Source organism: Schistocerca cancellata, chromosome 10, assembly GCF_023864275.1.
Source record: "Schistocerca cancellata isolate TAMUIC-IGC-003103 chromosome 10, iqSchCanc2.1, whole genome shotgun sequence".
NCBI lineage: Eukaryota > Metazoa > Arthropoda > Insecta > Orthoptera > Acrididae > Schistocerca > Schistocerca cancellata.
The window spans coordinates 209,520,364-209,531,628 of record NC_064635.1 but is presented as its reverse complement, the minus strand read 5'-3'; positions in this window follow the sequence as shown (position 1 = coordinate 209,531,628).

Sequence of the window (11,265 nt, the reverse complement as noted above, 5' to 3'; positions counted from 1 at the left end):
CCAGTTTTTCCATTCGTCTGTAAAGAATTCGCGTTAGTATTTTAACTGATTTAAACTGATAGTTCGGTAATTTTCACATCTGTCAACACCTGCTTTCTTCGGGATTGTAATTATTATATTGTTCTTGAAGTCTGAGGGTATTTCGCCTGTCTCGTACATCTTGCTTACCAGATGGTATAGTTTTGTCAGGACTGGCTCTCCCAAGGCTGTCAGTAGTTCTAATGGAATGTTGTCTACTCCCGGGGCCTTGTTTCGACTCAGGTTTTTCATTGCTCTGTCAAACTCTTCACGCAGTATCGAATCTCCCATTTCATCTTCATCTACATCCTCTTCCATTTCCATAATATTGCCCTCAAGAACATCGCGCTTGTATAGACTCTCTATCTACTCCTTCCACGTTTGATTTCCCTTCTTTGCTTAGAACTGGGTTTCCATCTGAGCTCTTGATGTTCATACAAGTGGTTCTCTTTTCTCCAAAGGTCTCTTTAATTTTCCTGTAGGCAGTATCTATCTTAGCCCTAGTGAGATAAGCCTCTACATCCTTAAATTTGTCCTCTAGCCATCCCTGCTTAGCCATTTTGCACTTCCTGTCGATCTCATTTTTGAGACGTTTGTATTCCTTTTTGCCTGCATCATTTACTGCGTTTTTAAATTTTCTCCTTTCATCAGTTAAATTCAATATTTCTTCTGTTACTCAAGGATTTCTACTAGCCCTCATCTTTTTACCTACTTGATCCTCTGCTGCCTTCACTACTTCATCCCTCAGAGCTACCCATTCTTCTTCTACTGTATTTCTATCCCCCATTCCTGTCAGTTGTTCCCTTATGCTCTCCTTGAAACTCTGTACAACCTCTGGTTTAGTCAGTTTATCCGGGTCCTATCTCCTTAAATTCCTACCTTTTTTGCAGTTTCTTCAGTTTTAATCTACAGTTCATAACCAATAGGTTGTGGACAGAGTCCACATCTGCCCCTGGAAATGTCTTAAAATTTAAAACCTGGTTCCTAAATCTCTGTCTTACCATTATATAATCTATCTGAAACCTGTCAGTATCTCCAGGTTTTTCCATGTATACAACCTTCTTTTATGATTCTTGAACCAAGTGTTAGCTATGATTAAGTTATGCTCTGTGCAAAATTGTACCAGGCGGCTTCCTTTAATTTCTTTGCCCTAATCCATGTTCACTTACTATGTTTCCTTCTCTTCCTTTTCATACTACCGAATTCCAGTCACCCATGACTATTAAATTTTCGTCTCCCTTCACTACCTGAATAATTTCTTTTATTTCATCATACATTTCATCAATTTCTTCATCTGCAGAGGTAGTTGGCATATAAACTTGTACTACTGTAGTAGGCGTGGGCTTCGTGTCTGTCTAAGCCACAATAATGCGTTCACTATGCTGTTTGTAGTAGCTTACCTGCACTCATACTTTTTTTTTTTATTCATTATTAAACCTACTCCTACATTACCCCTATTTGATTTTGTATTTATAACCCTGTATTCACCTGACCAAAAGTCTTGTTCCTCCTTCCACCGAAATTCACTAATTCCCACTATGTCTAACTTAAACCTAACCAGTTCCCTTTTTAAATTTTCTAACCTACCTGGCCGATTAAGAGATCTGACATTCCACATTCCGATCCATAGAACGCCAGTTTTCTTTCTCCTGATAACGACGTCCTCTTGCATATCCCCACCCGGAGATCCAAATGGGGGACTATTTTACCTTTGGAATATTTTACCCAAGAGGATGCCATCATCATTTAATCATACAGTAAAGCTACATGCCCTCGGGAAGTATTACGGTTGTAGTTTCCCGTTGCTTTTAGCCGTTCGCAGTACCACAACAGCAAGGCCATTTTGGTTAGTGTTACAAGGCCAGATCAGTCAATCATCCAGACAGTTGCCCCTGCAACTACTGAAAAGGCTGCTGCTCCTCTTCAGGAACCATACGTTTGTCTGGCCTCTCAACAGATACCCCTCCGTTGTGGTTGCACCTTCGGTACGGCTATCTGTGTGATTGAGGCACGGAAGCCTCACCACCAACAGCAAGGTGCATGGTTCGTCGGGGGTGGGGTTCTGGGAGGGTGTGTGTGTGTGTGTGTGTGTCCTTATAAATCTGTTAAATTCTTTGAAGATTCTTTCTGTCAGATTCGATTGCGACCGAAACGGGGATATCAAAATTTATTTGATTCCATGGCGAGCAAGAAAGGCCCGCCACGGGCGTGATGTGAAATTTGAAGTATTATCGGACAAGATTGACTCAGGAACCCCTAATCGTGGGAAATAATCATTTTCAATGATACAAATTATTGTTTGCACAAGATTATTTCACTGCACACAGTCTTATGTGCTTAGAAAAATTTTCCACGACTGCTACTAGGTATTTAGCGCCTCCGCTACCAGTGGGTAGCGGACCTGCCAAATCAGTACTAAGAGGCTGGTTCAGCCTTTCAGCAATTATTGGATTTTGTGGGATTGAAGTGGAAATGTTTAAGGATTTTGCCTTCTGACAGATGACACAGTTTCTCAATAATTTATGCATTCTCCGAAGTAGATTAGGAACACAAGTGTCGAGATTTTCCTTTTACATTTCTCTGGTCTGTAGTGACCCCATGAAATGTGAGTGTACCACAGATGATGTTCAATGAAATTTCAGGGGATGCAAATGCACCACTTCTCAGACGACTCTGACGTCTTATGAAATAGCACTTGGTTATGAACTTTATAAACTTTGACAACTTGTGGGCTGTATTTTCGTGAAGAATCTGAATTTGCCTACATAACTGAAGAAAGTACTTTCTGTGTATTGGATCTTTCATCAACAAAATTTTATAATTAGACATTTGTTCCACCAGTTCACTGGTTTCTGGTAAGCCCTCAGGTGAGGGCTACAACATTATCTTTACCTTATATAATAGAGGGAAACATTCCACGTGGGAAAAATATATCTAAAAACAAAGATGATGTGACTTACCAAACGAAAGTGCTGGCAGGTCGATAGACAGACACACACACAAAATTCAAGCTTTCGCAACAAACGGTTGCTTCATCAGGAAAGAGGGAAAGACGAAAGGATGTGGGTTTTAAGCAGACACAAGCAGACATTTGTGTCTGTGTATGTGCGGATGGATGGATGGCTGTGTGTGTGTGTGTGTGTGTGTGTGTGTGTGTGTGTGTGTGAGCGCGCGCGTGCGTGCGTGCGAGTGTATACCTGTCCTTTTTTCCCCCTTTCCGCTCCCGGGATTGGAATGACTCCTTACCCTCTCCCTTAAAACCCACATCATTTCGTCTTTCCCTCTCCTTCCCCCTTTCCTGATGAAGCAACCGTTTGTTGCGAAGATTGAATTTTGTGTGTATGTTTGTGTTTGTGTGTCTATCGACCTGCCAGCACTTTCGTTTGGTAAGTCACACACACACACACACACACACAATATTCCTGCAGGAATAAGCACTATCGAGTAAGACAGGGGTGTTGCAACTTGCATGTAAGGAGAAATGGTAAGTCTTGATGGTCTGAATAGACTTTAATTTATAATAGTTAAATCGCCTAAAAGCCCATACAACGGCGAGTGTCTACAACTCCGTAACCGAATAAGACTTTTCACACTCTGATAACACTTGCCTCGCAAAGCTGACCACTTGGATTTGCTCGTGTCCATCTGCTAATTGAATATAGAAAAGACAAGCGTCGATACCCACAAAGGAAGCATCTGCAGTAATGCAAAATTCCTTATCCATCTAAGAATGATGGAGTATGTTACTGTTAACCAAACTGTCTTTAATTTTCTGAAATCCGTCTTGGCATTCTGGCGTCCAATTCCAATGTGAATTCTGCTTCGAAAGGTAGTGAAGAGCGGGATTGTTCAGTACTTGATTAGAAACAAAACGTCTGAAGAATGACGTAAGACCGATAAATCCTCTCAGTTGCCTTTTTGTAACAGGGGTTGGAAAGTTTTTCTTAGCAGACAATTTTTCCGGATCAGGTTTAATTCTTTCAGGGGTGATGATGTGTCCTAAAAATTTAATTTCACTTTTTGCAAACTTCGATTTCTTAAGAGTTGCTGTAAGACCATACTCTCTCAACCGTTGAAATACCTTTTGCAGAAGGGCCACATTATCTTCCCAATTTGTCGATGCTACAAGAACGTCATCCACATAGGCTGTTACCTCATCTAAAAGTTCAGGACCTAGTACACAGTCAAGGACTGAAATAAAAATTCCGGAACTCACATTTAGTCCAAACGGTACAACTTCAAAATGGTAAGATTTACTTGCAAATATAAACGCAATGTACTTCCTAGACACCTGTGCAGGTTTTACTTGGCATTAACTGCTTTTCAAATTTAGGGTGCTCAAATACTCAACTCCATGAAACTTCTGCAGGTGCTCTTCAAGAGCCTCACGTCTCACTCTTCTGGGTACTATAATTTTATTGATTAATCTTGCATCTAAGACTAGCTTTACACTACCATCTGATTTTAGTACAGACAATAAAGGACTCGAATAAGGTGAATGAGATACTTCTATCACATTCCAGCGTAACATTTTCCTGATCTCGTACTTGACAGCATCGCGTCTCGCATATGGAATGGAATAGCTTGTTCTACAGTAGGTTGAATGGGGCAGGACGTCCATTCGATATTCAAAGCCTTTTATTAGTCCAGGTTTCTTAGAAAATACTTGAACGTAATCTGTTAACAAATTGTAAAGCTCATTCTTCTGTTTGAATAATTCAGTGGACTCACTAGCCTTAACGTATAATTCATTCTGACTGGGAATTAGGTCTTTATACTCATCGTTATTAACACTTTCAAGACATGTCATGTCTCCTGTCTGACTGTACTGTTGTCTTTTAGTCCATGGTTGTACTGCTATTTGAAGCACACCAAAGTTTGTCTTCACCTCACTTCTTAACAAATTTACTGTTACTTGTTGCTGACCCGCTACTAGAATACAGATTCCACACTCGATGTCAATTTTAGCTCTCGTCTGTCTCAAGAATTCCATACTCAGGATACATGGCACTGATAGGTTTTTAACAAAAAGAAAAATGCATGTTACTGAAGTAGGCTCTATCTCGATTTGAAGCTGAGTCTGAAGGTTTACACGTTGTCAGTGGACCAATTGCTCCCGAAACGGTGCAACCTTGAATTGGAAGTGATAAAACTTTGCATACAGAGGATATTTGCTTAAATAAACATAAAGATAAGACATTTGTATTAGCTCCTGTATCTACGATGGCTGTTACTGGTATGATGGCAATTGATACTCTTATGGAAGCTTGAACTTGTTCGTCCCATGCGTCATCATTGTCTTTCGTCTCAGTGTCTGCTACTAGATCATCCCGTAAGTTTGTCTCTTTGTTATAGTACCTAATTGCTTTAATTTCGTGTGGACTAATGGACAGGGTGCCCCCATTCAAACCTGCAGCATCCTCTAGGAAGCTCAAAGGTCGTTGGTGCTTTTAATTTTCCGCTCGACGCTTACGTTCCTGCTGATTTATATTTATTAAAGTTTCTTCCGTCTCGAACTGCTGTTGGTTTTGTGGTACGAACTCTGGTGGAAATGGATCTTGCGCATAATAAATTTGTGTATTATGCGGGCGTTTAGGCTTCAGACTTCTCGAAGGTCCGTTCGCTTGTTGCGTGAAGTGTATATTGTGTGGCTGAAAAGTATTTTGCTGTGGCTTGTGTTGATTGTAACTGTTATTTAAAGGTGTACGTTGGTCTCCACCTTGATTGTGCCATTTATTTCCTTTCCACTGACGATTTGAATCGTAAGACTGATAGTTTTGATAATTACCGTTGGTCGATTGCGTGTTTCCATATTGCTGGCTGTGTATTATAATGTGCATTTCCGTACTGATGTAATGACGAATTATATAGTGGATTGTATCTCTGGCCGTTGCTATACCTATTTTTGTATTTACTGTTGGAGTACGTAGTGTGTTTATTTGTGAAACCGTTGTGGGGTTGGTACTGGCCGTCGCTGTGACGCGCTTTCGCTCGGCCACCATTGTTGCCCGCGTACTCCGTATTGTGCTGGCCGCCTGCACTCAAGTGGGCGTTGCCAACATCAACTCTAGCGTCCTCGAAAATCAGATCTAATGACTCTAACACAGATAGGAAAGTGTCTGTATCGTCCTCAGACACGGTTATTAACTTTTCTCTGATCGCAATCGGTAGATTTGTTTTTAGAATCATAATAACGTCTTTGGCGGTGATGGGCTAATCCCAGAACTTGATTTTCGCTAAATACTTTTCAAAATATCTCGTCAGACTACCGCGCTTACTCGTAAATACCTCGGCGTTGCCGGCCGAAGTGGTCATGCGGTTAAAGGCGCTGCAGTCTGGAACCGCAAGACCGCTACGTTCGCAGGTTCGAATCCTGCCTCGGGCATGGATGTTTGTGATGTCCTTAGGTTAGTTAGGTTTAACTAGTTCTAAGTTATAGGGGACTAATGACCTCAGCAGTTGAGTCCCATAGTGCTCAGAGCCATTTGAACCATTTGAACCTCGGCGTTGTAAACCTCTTTTCTCAGGTGGTGCTGGACACCATAACTCCAGAATAAGTCCAGTAACGAATTGAATTCGCTATTCGGAAAAATTTCGGAGGAATATTATAGGATGAATTTCTCTTTTCTGCGGGTGAAAGGTCGGAGAAACACATTGTTTGATCACGCTTGCCTCCTGCATAAAACTGACAAAAGTGGGTGGGCTTGTACTCTGATTAAATTCTGCTTCTATAGAACAAGGGGTTTGAGCGTTATCAAGTGGTGAACGGTAATGTACGTGCTGTTGTTCATCACATGGTGGTGAATTATTCCACTCTCCTGACGCGGGATGTGGGGAATTTTCAACTTGACATTTTAGTGTACGAACTTCATCACTATCTGTTGACGCCATTCCTTGAGTTCGTTCTTGACCTCGTTTTCTATGAATCCGTCTTTGTTTTTAATCCACTCTTGGTAGTGGTCGGACAATGCTTCGACATGTGCCTTAACAGTATTCTTTATTTGATCCTCTACATTAAGATTCTCAATCTGTTTGGAAAGATCATCAACAATATTCTCGATCGTGTCTACTGCGGTTTTAACCCCCTTGACCTCATCATCAGAGATTACATTATAATCTTCTTTTAATGTCGCACCTTGTTGATGATATTCCATCACTTTTGAATTTATCTCTCCCTTGGCTGCTTCGATTTTTTCATCTAACCGTTTTGAGATATCCTCTATTTTTTACTCTACTTGTGTGTCAATTTCTAACCTCATGGTCGTGATCTAACTACTGATTTGGTTTTGGACATTACCCAACATGGTATTTAAATCAGCTGTTATGTCTACCTTTAGTTCGCGCTTTACCGAATTTCACCGTGTATTTAGGTCATTTATCTCCGTTTGCAGATCTGTTTTTACTCAATTCGTCTGTTTTTACTGAATTTATGTCTGCTTTTGCTGAATTGCGCAGATTTGTAAGGACCTGATCTTTATTATGCCGTCTTTCGGCCTTCTCTTTTTCTTCACGGGACTTTTCATCTAATGTTTCCTGTTTTTGACTTTCGAACTTACGCTCGATTATTGTCTCAATCATTGCGGTTTAGTCATTCTTTTCAAATGTGGGAATAGTTTGCACACTAGGATCGGGTTCTAAAACTTCGGTCGGGGCTGTTCCTGCCTCCGCTCGTGTACCTATCGCGCGTGATCGTAATGGATAATGAGGTCCATTCGCATCTCCGCTGTCGTCTGCTTTTGTTTGTGTCCGCTGTTTACCGTCAGCCATGTTCATGAATTGTTGATCAAACGTCAAAATGCTACAGATATTATTTGTCACTGTCGTCAGTCGTTTGTCGTAACGTAGTGCTATGGCTTGCTGGGACCTAATATGAAATTTTAGCTCTGGGTAACAACTGACATTCACGTACGCCAAGAAGACAACATGGTTCCTACTAATTACAAACAAATGAAATATCACACGTTTTACCAGTTTTGAGCGTAATTATCCGCCATATTGTAAAAATTTTTTGATGCACTGACCATAGTGGTAAACTTTCACTGAATTTAACTACAGAAGAATGGACTATGGAGACATTGAAATAAAGCTGTTTCAAGGCGAGGAAAAACAAGTTTACGTTTGTGACAAACTTGAAAGATGCTGCGTAACTACAAAAGCTTGGATACTCGCGTAATTTAGCCTTATCTTCAGTCGTTCTTCTGAATTGATTAAAGGTTTGTCACACTTCTCTTTCTCGGTTGAATTGCATCCACATGAAAAAATGAAACAATTATTATAACAAGCACAGAATTTTTTTAAACACATTCATAAGATGATTTTTTATCTTGTCCCTGTTCAGGCGCCAAGTGTAGCGTTGCTCTTGGGGGGGGGGGGGGGGGGGCGAAAAGAAAAAGAATTGTTATTTTATTTATTTTTTTGAAAAAGTGAATAATTTTGGTGGGCCACTTGGCAACAGACTCAGGGATTGATTACACTATTATAACAACATACGTTGAGCATTAAATACCTGGTTGGATTATTTTGAACAAGAGCAGCAGATTGATTTATTTGAGATCGTTCGGAAGAAACATTTTTATAGCCGCGATGCAGACTGTAAAAAAACAAAACAAGACAAGACAAGACTAAGGGACCAGAAGATTTATATGCTTTAAAAGAAATGCAACACTACGCAATTTAAAAAAAAATCTGATTCAGAAATAATAGGAAAACGATAACGCCTCGTGCTGCGTTCGGCCCATCAGCGTGATCGTAATTTCTGGTGATGAACTAACACAAAATAATTATCATTCAAGTAAATTAGGAGATGAAAATCATCAAGGTTAATTTACTAAAATTAGAACACTTATCTTTAACACACGATTCTTAATGCTTTGCAACTTTTCATATTAAATTACAATAGATGACCATTGGGGTTAAATACTCTATACATAACAGTCAAAATGTCCTCTTGATGCTGTCTGTTCGTAATCAGTTACAAGAAACTACATGTTTTCTGATTGGAAAAATAACAATTAGCATATTACAAAATTGTTGAGGCTTTCGTGGCCACTTGTTGACATATTTACTGAATATTTTCACATAAAATATAAAATACCGACGCAGAACGCAGCAAGCCTGCGTCCGCCTTTCATGGAATGCAAACAGTAAAAGGTGAGGCGCCCAATGCCTCATTTGTCTTGAAACAACAGAATTCTTTTTTTATATCATTAATCGATACATGTACACAGAGATTTACAGGCACCTCGCAAGAACGGCAAAGATAAAGAATAATAGCTTCCGTCGCTGCTATGCGATGGTTCATTTCTTTTACTTTACAATTGTTCGATAACTTTAGGCCATCAGGCGTTTACTGTTGAGCATATATTAATGTTTGTGAGGCGAAAATTACTAATATTACAAGACGTTACTGTATAAAATCTATCTGTATTAGTTTTCAGTAAAACCACAATAAAATGAAAAGTCGAGCACTGTGCTACACTGCTAAATCGGTTTAAGATGCGAAGTTTTGGAAAAGTACAGTACACATAAATAATTTTTCGTATGCTAGCTTTAAAGTAAAATACGTGCCATTGATACAAAAAGGTAAAGAACAAGCTAATCAACAAAAATTATTATCAAGAGTTCGGTGGAGTTTAATTGGGATCACTGTCTTAGCACAGATATCTAACGTTGAGGGCACAGAATATGTCGGACTGATGATTTAGCTGAAATTTTCTTCTGGTTCCTCTACATCTACATATGTACTTACATACACCGCAAGCCACTGTATGGTGCTCAGTTAAGGGTATCCTGCACCAGTACTATTATTTTTCTTTCCTGCTCCATGCACAAATGGAGTGAGGGAAAAACAGTTATCTACATGCCTTCGTATGAGCCCTAATTTCTCATATCTTAGATTTGTGGTCCTTACGTGAAATGTATGTCGGAAGCAGTACGATCGTTCTACAGCCAGCGTGAAATGCTGGTTCTCTAAATTTTCTCAGTAGTACTCTTCGAAAAGAATTCCACTTTCCTTCCAGAGATTCCTATTTGAGTTCCCGAAGCATCTCCGTAAAACGTATTGTTCGAATCTACTGGTACCAAATCCAGCAGCCCGCCTCTGAATCACTTTGATGTCTTCCTTTAATCTGACCAGGTACAGAAGCCAAACACTTTGGCAGTGCTCAAGAATAGTTCACATTAGTGCTCTAATGTGGTCACCTGTCATTCCTGCAACAAACCTAAAATCTCGTTTCATTTCATATCGCTTTGCAAGGTTACACCCAGATATTTAAATGACGTGACTGTGTCGAGCAGGACACTACTAATGCTGTATCTGTACACCGTTGGTTTGTTTTTGCTACTCATCTGCATTAACTTACATTTTTGTACATTTAGAGCCAGCTGGCATTCATCATACGAACTAGAAATTTTGTCTGTCATCATGTGTCCTCCTACGGTGACTCATCTTCCCACCCAGTCCACCAGCCCATCACACTTTCGTGGGGCACTCCTAACGACACCCTCGCCATCAAGGACGACGTACTGGGTTCATTACTTAAGAAGTCTTCGGGCCACACACGTATCTGGCAATCTACTCTGTATTGTTGTACCGTTGTTTAATAGCCTTCTGGAACATAATGTACGAGGGCAGTTCAATAAGTAATGCAACACATTTTTTTCTGAAACAGGGGTTGTTTTATTCAGCATTGAAATACACCAGGTTATTCCCCAATCTTTTAGCTACACAACACTATTTTTCAACGTAATCTCCATTCAATGCTACGGCCTTACGCCACCTTGAAATGAGGGCCTGTATGCCTGCACGGTACCATTCCACTGGTCGAAGTCGGAGCCAACTCCATTGATTCCCGTTTTGTTTCAGGTTCGAAGTGATGAACCCATGTTTCATCGCCTGTAACAATCTTTGACAAGAAATTGTCACCCTCAGCCACATGACGAGCAAGCAATTCCGCACAGATGGTTCTCCTTTGCTCTTTATGGTGTTCGGTTAGACAACGAGGGACCCAGCGGGAACAAACCTTTGAATATCCCAACTGGTGAACAATTGTGACAGCACTACCAACAGAGATGTCAAGTTGAGCACTGAGTTGTTTGATGGTGATCCGTCGATCATCTCGAACGAGTGTGTTCGCACGCTCCGCCATTGCAGGAGTCACAGCTGTGCACGGCCGGCCCGCACGCGGGAGATCAGACAGTCTTGCTTGACCTTGCGGCGATGATGACACACGCTTTGCCCAACGACTC